Below are 9,532 nucleotides of genomic sequence, written 5' to 3' on the forward strand. Positions count from 1 at the left end.
GGCCATTCAGCCCATCGAGTCTACACCACCATCTGAAAGAGCACCCTAACTAGGCCCACTCCCCCACTCTGTCCCTGTCACCCCACCTCGCCTTTAGATCCACCTGCACATCTTTGGACTGTGGGAGGAAACCCACGCGGACACGGGGAGAAAGTGAAAACTCCACACAGGCAATCACCCGAGGCTGGAACTGAACCTGGATCCCTGGTGTTGCAAGGCAGCAGTGCTGACCACTGTGCTACAGTGCCACCCTGGCGCAGTGAGGCGGCAGGGCTGACCACAGTGCCAACATGTCACCCGGGTGCTGTGAGGCAGCAATGCTGACCATTGTGCCGCCCTGGCGCAGTGAGGCAGCAGGGCTGACCACTGTGCCAACATGTCACCCTGGTGCTGTGAGGCAGCAATGCTGACCACTGTGCCATTGTGAATTGCGCTTTCACATAGCCGTCCGTCAGTCCAGAAGTAAAACACTCGAACACGTCAGTAACGAATATTCGTTTATTCACGGCCGGGACAAATCTCTAAGTAGTCGGGGAACCACCTTCGAGAAGTGCCAAAGTCCCAGAGTACGGACTGTCTCTTTATACAATCACAGCTTAGAGGTGGTCCCCTTAAATTCCTAGATACACCAATGATTTGGCAAGGATCCAGAACATGTGCTTATATGGAATTATTATCCTAAGGTAGGGTGGTGACTATGACGCAACTGCTGCTGCTAACGGTTTTTCTTATCCTATCTGTCCCTCAGGTCCACCTTCCTTATCTCCTTCCCTCTCATGCTCCTGAGTCAGCTCTTTCATATTCCAATGTCCCAACTTCCTTATCTCCTTCCCTCTCATGCTCCTGAGTCAGCTCTTTCACATTCCAATGTCCCTTGTCTCAGTTGACAAGGTTTTACACACTCATCTTTGCTGTCTCTGTATTAACAGATACAGAGTTCTGCTCTCATTTCATTCCCTCAACCCTTTAACATATTTTTACTTGAGGATCACAGATATATTTCAGACCCTTAATATTACATACAGACAGCAAGGTTATAACAAGACGATAAATGAAATCCACTTCCACACCATCGTGTCGCCGAGGTCTGCAAAAGTGCAGGTTTTCGGTAGAGTGTTAAAGCAGGAGGAACAGAGGTGCTTAGGGAGGAAATCCCAGAACCTCAGACATGCACGTCTGAAAGCACCGCTGTCAATTATACAGAAAGGGGACATAAAGGTGGCATGGTGGCAGAGTGGTGAGCAGGGCTGCCCCAACGCCAGGGACCCGGGTTTGATTCAAGGCTTGGGTCACTGTCTGTGCGGAGTCTGCACGTTCTCCCCGTGTCTGTGTGGGTTTCCTCCGGGTGCTCCGGTTTCTTCCCACAGTCCAAAGATGTGCAGGTTGGGTGGAGTTTCAGGAATAGGACTGGTGATTGGGCCTAAGTAGGGTACTCTTTCGAAAGGTCGATGAAGACTCAATGGCTGGAATAGCCTCCTGCACAGTAGAGATTCTATGAAAGCATAGGCTGGAGGAACATAGGATTCTCGGAGGATTGTCAAGTAAGAGAAGGTTATAGAGGTAGGGGGCTAATCCTTGCCTCTGCAGCCCCCCCATCACACACACACAAGTCAGGAATGGAGATAGGGGTCAACCGGAATTATTGCACCAGTTACTGTGTCATTTTCAGGATGCTGCAACCTGGCAGCATGGTAACACAGTGGTTAGCACCGTTGCTTCACAGCACCAAGGTCCCGGGTTTGATTCCCGGCTTGGGTCATTGTCTGTGCGGAGTCTGCACGTTCTCCTTGCGCCTGCGTGGGTTTCCTCCGGGTGCTCCGGTTTCCTCCCACAAATCCTGAAAGACGTGCTTATTAGGTGAATTGGACATTCCGAATTCTCCTTCTGTGTACCCGAACAGGTGCCGGAATGTGGCGACTAGGGGATTTTCACAGTAACTTCATTGCAGTGTTAATGTAGGCCTACTTGTGACACTAATAAAGATTATAATTATAAAGATTATAGAGTATTCCATTACACTCCTGACTTGTGCCATGTAGACGGTACATAGGCTTTGGGGCATCAGGAGGTGAGTTACTCGCCATAGGAATCCCAGACTTTGACCTGCTCTGTAGCCACAGTATTAATATGGCTAGTTCAGTTTCTGATCAATGGTAACCCCCAGGATGTTAATTGTGGGGATTCAGCGATGATAATGCCATTGAATGTCAAGGGGCGGCGGTTAGATCCTCTCTTGTAGGAGATGGTCATTGCCTGGCACTTGTGTGGTGCGAATGTAACTCGCCACTTGTCAGCCCAAGCCTGGATATTGTCCAGGTCTTGCTGCATTTGGACATGGACTGCTTCATTAACTGAGGAGTCGCGAATGGTGCTGAACATTGTGCAGTCATCTGCAAAAATCCCCATTTATGACCTTATGATGGAAGGTCATTGATGAAGCAGCTGACGATGGTTGGGCCTCGGACACTACCCTGACAAACCCCTGCAGTGATGTCCTGGAGCTCAGATGATTGATCTACAACCACCACAACCATCTTCCTTTGTGCCGTGTATGACTCCAAATAGCAGAGAGATTTCTCTCCTGCTTACCATAGACTCCAGTTTAGCTAGAGTTCCTTAATGACACACTCAGTCAAATGCTGCCTTGATGTCTAGGGCAGTCACTCTCACCTCACCTCTAGCATTCAGCTCTTTTGTCCATGTTTGAACCAAGGCTGTAATGAGATCAGGAGCTGAGTGACCCTGGGGGAGCCCAAACTGAGCGTCGGTGAGCAGGCTATTGCTGAGTAAGTAAATAAAAGAGAAAATGCTGGAAAATCTCAGCAAGTCTGGCAGCATCTGTAAGGAGAGAAAAGAGCTAACGTTTCAAGTCCAGATGACCCTTTCTCAAAGCTAAAAGACATAGAAGGTGGGAGATATTTATACTGTAGGGTGAGAGAATGAAAGATAAGCCATAGCCACAGAAAACAAGGGAACAGAGTGCTAATGGCAGTTCCCAGAGAGAATAAAAGGTGTGAAAGGCCAAACAGCAGAGAAACTAAAATTAGAGGGTAAGCTGTGACAGATGTAGATGTGGAGGGAGGGGAAACATGGCTGGGCAAGAGGTAAAATGAGAAAAGGAGGGAAGGGGAAGTAAAGGGGAGAACAGGTAAGGAAAGGGGGAGATATGATGGGAGAAAGAGTGGGGGGAGAATCGAAATAAAGAAAGACAAGAAAGAAGTAAAAGGTAAAAGACAGTTAAAATAAAATGGAATGAAAACAAAGGGATTGAGGTGGGGTAGAGCTAATCATTTGAAGTTGTTGAATTCGATGTTGAGACTGGAAGGCTGTAGCATGCCTAACCGGAAGATGAGATGCTGTTCCTCCAGTTTGCGTTGAGCTTCACTGGAACATTGCAGCAGGCCAAGGACAGACATGTGGGCATGAGAACAGGTTCTTTTGTTAAAATGGCAAGCAACGGGAAGGTCAGGGTCCTGAATGCGCGCAGACCGAAGGTGCTCAGTAAAGAGATCACCCAGTCTGTGTTTGGTCTCTCCGATATAGAGGAGACCACATTGGGAGCAGCGAATGCAAGTGAAACTCTGCTTAACCTGGAATGAGTGTTTTGGGCCTGGGATGTTAAGCATGGAAGAGGTAAAGGGGCAGGTGTTACACCTTCTGCGATTGCATGGGAAGGTGCCATGGGTGATGGGAGAGGTACTGGGTATGGTGGAGGAGTGGACTAGATTATCCTGGAGGGAACGGTTTCTGCGGCATGCTGACAGAGGGAGTGAAGGGACGATGTGTTTGGTGGTGGCATCACGCTGGAGTTGGCGAAAATGGCGGAGGATTATGCTTTGCAAACGGAGGCTGATGGGGTGAAATGTGGGAACGAGGGAGACTCTATTCCTTGTTCTGGGAGGGAGGGGGGGGGGGAGAGCGTAGTAACGCTGGAGATGGACCTCATGCTGTTGAGGGCCCTGTCAACAACTGTAGGTGGGAAATGACAGTTGAGGAAGAAGGAACACATTTTTGAAGCACCACTTTCGGAACAAATGCTACGGAGGCGAAGGAACTGAGAGAAAGGGATGGAATCCTTACAGGTGTTGCCTTTTTTACCTGCTATAAATATGGCAATCAATAAGGATGTCCTTACTTCTTTGGATATCAATATTCTATTGCTCAGAGTTGCCAGGTATCAATGATACCATCACAAGGTTCAACCGGGTATCGATCAAAGAGCCAAACACCAGTTAGTTAGTTCAAGATATGGGGTACTTTATTTACACACCCAATTCTCATGCAACATAAACACTACTAGTTAAACTACACCTATCAACTATGACAACCTGTACTTAACTTCAGGCACCTGGATTAGGTCAGAGGAACAGTGGCCTTTGTTTGAATCTGGATCTATTGGGTCTGTAGAAGTAACTGCTGCTCAGCTGGGCTCATCCATCTGGTAGCGGACGTTGAACTTGAACTTGCTTCTGGTGGTGGGGCAATTGGAGGTAGACGTTGCTGGAGTGCCAGGTCCAAGAGAGATCGAATGCATGGCGGTTTCTCTCTTTATCCTTGGGGAGTTTCACGCTCTTTTACAAATATACATTCAGGCTCTGAGCCTGCTTGAACCTTACAGTGTCCATTTTTCCCGTTATGCTTTGCGACCGTCCATGTTTCTTATTGTAAGTGGCCATCACAGATGGCTACACCGGGGGTAGGGTGTGAAGAGCTGTAGTCCAGATAGCTGCGAGAGTCAGTTGGCTTGTAATGGATATTAGTAGATAGTCTATTGCCAGAAATGGAGACAGAAAGGTCAAGGAGGGGAAGGGAAGTGTCTAAGATTCCAGCATGTGCTGTAATTTGCTTTTATTATTGCTGAGTCAGTGCCTCTTGATAGCACTGTTGATGACTCCTTCCATCACTTTGCTGATGATGGAGAGTAGACTGATAGTATGGTAATTGGCTGGGTTGGATTTGTCCTGGTTCTTGTGTACAGGACACACCTGGGAAAATTTCCCCATTGCCGGGTAGATGCCAGTGTTGTAGCTGTTCTGGAACAGCTTGGCTAGGGGTGCGGCAAGTTCTGGAGCACAAGTCTTCAGTACTATTTCCGGGATATTGTCAGGGCCCATCGCCTTTGCAGTATCCAGTGCCTTCAGCCATTTCTTGATATCACATGGAGTGAATCGTATTGGCTGAAGACTGACATCTGTGATGCTGGGGACCTCCGGAGGAGACCGAGATGGATCATCCACTCGGCACTTCGGGCTGAAGATTGTTGCGAATGCCTCAGCCTTGTCTTTTGCACAGATGTGCTGGGCTCCTCCATCATTGAGGATGGGGATATTTGTGGAGCCTCCTCCTCCAGTGAGATGTTTAATTGTCCACCACTATTCACGGCTGGACTGCAGAGCTTAGATCTGATGCGTTCGTTGTGAAATCGCTTAACTCTGTCTATTTCTTGCTGCTTATGCTGTTTGGCTCACAAGTAGTCCTGTGTTGTAGCTTCACCAGATTGACACCTCATCTTTGTGTATGCCTGATGTTACTCCTGGCATGCTCTCCTGCCCTCTTCATTGAACCAAGGTTGATCCATTGGCTTGGTGGTAATGGTAGAGCGGCGGATATGCCAAACCATAAGGTTGCAGATTGTGGCTGAACAATAAGAATAATCTTTATTAGTGTGACAAGTAGGCTTACATTAACACTGCAATGAAGTTACTTTGAAAATCTCCTAGTCGCCACGGGGAGAATGTGCAGATTCCACACAGGCAGTGACTCAAGCTGGGAATCGAACTTGGGACACTGGCGCTGTGAAACAACAGTGCTAACCACTGTGCTACCGTGCTGAATACAATTCTGCTCCTGCTGATGGCCCACAGCGCCTCATGGATGCCCAGTCTTGAGTTGCTAGATCTGTTTGAATTTAGCACGGTGGTAGAGCCACACAACACGATGAAGGGTATCCTCAATGTGAAGACAGGACTTTGTCTCCACAAGGACTATGTGGTGGTCACTTCTATCGATACTGTCATAGACAGATGACAGATGACAGATGACATATTGTCATGGACAGATGCATCTGCAGCAGGCAGATTGGTGAGGATGATGTCAATATGTTTTTCTCTCCTGTTGGTTCCCTCACCACCTGCTGCAGTCCCAGTCTAGCTGTGCTGTCCTTTAGGACCCGGCCATCTCGATCTGTGGTGGTACCACCGAGCTCCTCTTGGTGATGGATATTGAAGTCCCCCCATCCAGAGTACATTCTGCACCCTTGCCACCCTTAGTGCTTCCTCCAAATGGTGTTCAACATGGAAGGATACTGATTCATCAGTTGATGGTGGCCGGTATGTGGTAATCAGCAGGAGGTTTCCTTGCTCATGTTTAACCTGAAACCATAAGACTTCACGAGGTCCAGAGCCAATGTTGAGGACTCCCAGTGCAACTCCCTCCCGACTGTATCCCAGCCACCTCTGCTGGGTCTGTCCTGCCGGTGAGACAGGACATACCCAGGAATGGTGATACCTTGTCTGCAAGGTATGATTCTGTGAGTATGACTATGTCAGGCTGTGCCTTAACGAGTCTGTGAGGAAAAAGTCGCTGAATGTCCACTCTATCTATCCCTCTCATCACCTTATACACCTCAATTAAGTCACCTCTCATCCTCCTTCGCTGCAATGAGAAAAGCCCTAGCTCCCTCAACCTTTCTTCATAGGTAAGAAGTCTTACAACACCAGGTTAAAGTCCAACAGGTTTGTTTTAGACATGAGGTTTTCTAGCACTGCTCCTTCCCTTCACCTGAGGAAGGTGCAATGCTCCGAAAGCTCGTGTTTGAAACAAACCTGTTGGACTTTAACCTGGTGTTGTAAGACTTCTTACTGTGCTCACCCCAGTCCAATGCCGGCAACTCCACATCATTTCTTCATAAGACCTACCCTCCAATCCAGGCAGCATCCTGGTAAATCTCCTTTGCACCCTTTCCAATGTTTCCACATCCTTCCTATAATGAGGTGACCAGAACTGCACACAATACTCCAAATGTGGCCTAACCAAGGTCTTGTTCAGTTGCAGCATAACCTCACGGCTCTTAAACTCAATCCCCCTGTTAATAAACGCTAACACACTATAGGCTTTCTTCACGGCTCTATCCACTTGGGTGGCAACTTTCAGAGATCTGTGGACATGAACTCCGAGATCTCTCTGCTCCTCCACATTCTTCAGAACCCTGCAGTTAATCCTGTAATCCGCATTCAAATTTGTCCTACCAAAATGAATCACCTCACACTTATCAGGGTTAAACTCCATCTGCCACTTTTCAGCCCGGCCCTGCATCCTATCAATGTCTCTTTGCAGCCGACAACAACCCTCCACATTATCCACTACTCCACCAATCTTGGTGTCATCAGCAAATTTACTAACCCAACCTTCAACTCCATCATCCAAGTCATTGATAAAAATCACAAATAGCAGAGGACCCAGCACTGATCCCTCTGTCTTCTATGTGACAGCCAGTTACTGATCCAATCGGCAACATTTCCCTCTATGCCATGCTTCCTTACTTTCTGCATGAACCGTCTATGGGGCACCTTATTAAACGCCTTACTAAAATCCATGTATACGACATTAACCGCTCTACCTTCATCTCTGTACTTAGTTACCTCCTCAAAGAATACAATCAAACTTGAGAGGCAAGACTTACGCCTCACAATTCCGTGCTGACTATCCTGGATTAAGCTGTATCTTTCCAAATGATCAGAAATCCTATCCCTCAGGACCTTTTCCAATAATTTACCTATGACCGAAGTGAGACTAACTGGCCTATAATTCCCAGGGTTATACCTATTCCCTTTCTTGAACAAGGGGACAACATTCGCCTCTCTCCAGTCTTCTGGCACTATTCCTGTAGACAGTGAGGACATAAAGATAAAAGCTAAAGGCTCTGCAATCTCATCACTCGCCTCCCAAAGAATCCTAGGATATATCCCATCAGGCCCCGGGGACTTATCTATCCTCAGGCTTCTCAAAATTTCTAACACATCAGCCTACCAGCCTGTATCGCACTATCCTCCTCAACAACATGGCCCCTCTCCTTTGTGAACACTGAAGACAACTATTCATTAAGGGCCCCTCCAATATCTTCAGACTCCATGCACATGTTCTCACTACTGTCCTTGACCGCCCCTAACTTCACCTTGGTCAATATTTTATTCCTCACATAGGAGTAAAAAGCCTTGGGGTTTTCCTTGATCCTACCCGCCAAGGACTTCTCATGCCCCCTCCTAGCTCTCCTAAGCCCTTTCTTGAGCTCCTTCCTATCTATCTTGTATCCCTCAAGTGCCCTAACTGAACCTTGTTTTCTCATCCTTGCATAAGCCCCCATCTTCCTCTTGACGAGACATTCAACCTCTTTTGTACCCGGGAGGCAACACGCCAACCGTGAGCCTCTATTGTTGCCACAGAACCGCCTATCTGTACCTCTAACTATAGAGTCTTCAATAACTAATGCTCTCCTGCTCTCCCCCCTTCCCTTCTGAGCCACAGGGACAGACTCAGTGCCAGAGAACTGATCACCCTGGCTTACCTCTGGTAGCTCCACCCCCACCCCAACAGTATCCAAAACGGTATACCTGTTATTGATGGAACAACCGCAGGGGATCCCTGCACTGACTGCTTCTTCCCCCTCCTTTTAAACGTCACCCAGCTACATTCATTCTTCGGAGTAACTACATCCCTGTAGCTTCTACCTATAACCGACTCTGCCTCCCGAATGATTCTCAGTTCATCCAGCTCCAGCTCCAGTTCCCTAACACGGTCTTTGAGGAGCTGGAGATGGGTACACTTCCCGCAGGTGAACTCAGCAGGGCCACTGACAGTGTCCCTCACCTCGAACATCCTGCAGGAGGAACATTGCACTGCCCTCTCTGCCATCCCTTCCATTTATCCACTTGACAATTACAGAGAGTAAAAAGAAAGTTTACCTTATTTTCACACTCCCCGCAGGTTAGAGGTGGTGGAAGGGTGGAGAGAGGAAAAGGAAAGAAAAGCTCACCTCACTAACTCACCACACAGTCTTTTTTTTGGGTTAGAGGAGGAGGATAGTTGGGAGACACTACCTGTGTAGTGTCTCAGGTTTAGCCACTGCCTGAAATATATTAGTTTTGGAAACTCACCGCAACAGCCAATCAGCATCGCCACTCTGCCGCCCTCTGCAGGATTCCTTCCCTAAAGAACATTAGTGAACAAGATGGGATTTTACAACAATTGACAATGGTTTCATGGTCATCATTAGACTTTTAATTCCAGATATTTTCTTTTTATTAATTTTAAATTCCATCACCAGCCGTGGTGGGATTTGAACCCGGATCGCTGGATTATTAGTCCAGGACAATACCACTATGCCATCCCCTCCCCACCTACATCAGGGGCTGGTTTAGCTCACTCAGCTAAATCGCTGGCTTTTAAAGCAGACCAAGCAGGCCAGCAGCACGGTTCGATTCCCGTACCAGCCTCCCCGGACAGGCGCCGGAATGTGGCGACTAGGGGCTTTTCA

This window comes from Scyliorhinus canicula, chromosome 9 (genome assembly GCF_902713615.1).
Source record: "Scyliorhinus canicula chromosome 9, sScyCan1.1, whole genome shotgun sequence".
In the NCBI taxonomy this organism is placed as follows: domain Eukaryota; kingdom Metazoa; phylum Chordata; class Chondrichthyes; order Carcharhiniformes; family Scyliorhinidae; genus Scyliorhinus; species Scyliorhinus canicula.